This window comes from Pteropus medius, unplaced genomic scaffold, assembly GCF_902729225.1.
Source record: "Pteropus medius unplaced genomic scaffold, Ma_sr-lr_union100, whole genome shotgun sequence".
NCBI classification, from domain to species: Eukaryota; Metazoa; Chordata; class Mammalia; order Chiroptera; family Pteropodidae; genus Pteropus; species Pteropus medius.
The window spans coordinates 7,699,447-7,700,514 of NW_024340696.1; the positions used below are offsets into that span (position 1 = coordinate 7,699,447).

Here is a 1,068-nt window from a genome sequence, read left to right on the forward strand (position 1 = left end):
GTCTGGGAGATGTGGGAATTCATTTAGGATCTAAAACAGAATTGATGCAATATGATTCACTACTTTAAAGAATCAATCTGGAAGTTGTGATCAGATCGCAGTTTCTCAACTGTGGCACTATTGATACACTGGGATGAATAATTCTTATTTATTTATTTATTTTTTAGGTGAGGCAACCCTTGGTTGAACTCACAAATTGCAAGAACCTTGTCAGCTTACAATGCCTTATTTTTTATTTTTTACGCCTACAGCACCCGGTCTTCCTAGGTGGTCTCCCGTCCAAGTACTAACCAGGCCCAACCCTGCTTAGCTTCTGAGATCAGATGGGATCGGGCTTGTTCAGGGTGGCATGGCCGTAGACTGAATAATTCTTTCTTGAAGGTTGTCCTGTGCATTGAAGAATGTTTAGCTGCACCCCTGGCCTCTACTCACCAGATATCAGTAGCAAAACACCCCACCTAGTTGTGACAACCAAAAATATCTCCAGATATTGTCAAATGTTTGGGGGCGGAGCAAAATCATCTCTAGTTGAGAACCACCACTGTGGGGGAAAAGAGTGGAGGCTCAAATGTCACCTCTGCAAAGACTGACTAACTTGATGGCCCAGTCTAAAGCCCAACCACCAGCCCCTGGCACCCTCCATCACAGCACCATCTTTTGTTTTCTTCATAGCACATATCACACGCTGAGAAATTATCCTAACCATTTGTTGATCTACTTTGTTTATTGTCTCTCCCTGCCTAATGGTAATTAATGTAAGTTCCATAAATTTAAAGACCTGATCTGCATTACTCACTGCTCTATTATCCAGTGACTTGAGTTTTGCCAAGATTCACAGCTGAAACCACTTAAGATTTTATATTATTTTTTAATTGCCTGAGTAAACCATGTACAGACACTCTTCAACAAATATAGAATGCTATAATTTTATGATGAAGATGGAAAGAGATGTGGATTGCCTTCTGAGAGCTCATAAGAGAGTATTAAATAAACTTGGGGAAAACTGCTTGGAGTGGGGAACAGGGGAGTGTAAGGTAGCAAAGGTCAGCATGGGTGTTTCTTTAACCA

General features: G+C 41.1%; 1 non-coding gene across 1 annotated transcript; it reads right to left on the minus strand.

Moving 5' to 3' along the window:
• Nucleotides 1–242: 242 nt before the first annotated feature.
• On the minus strand, nucleotides 243–361 carry LOC120609541 (5S ribosomal RNA). The gene has a single exon (XR_005654792.1). It is a non-coding gene; the product is annotated as a 5S ribosomal RNA (ribosomal RNA).
• Between the last annotated feature and the right edge of the window lie 707 nt (nucleotides 362–1,068).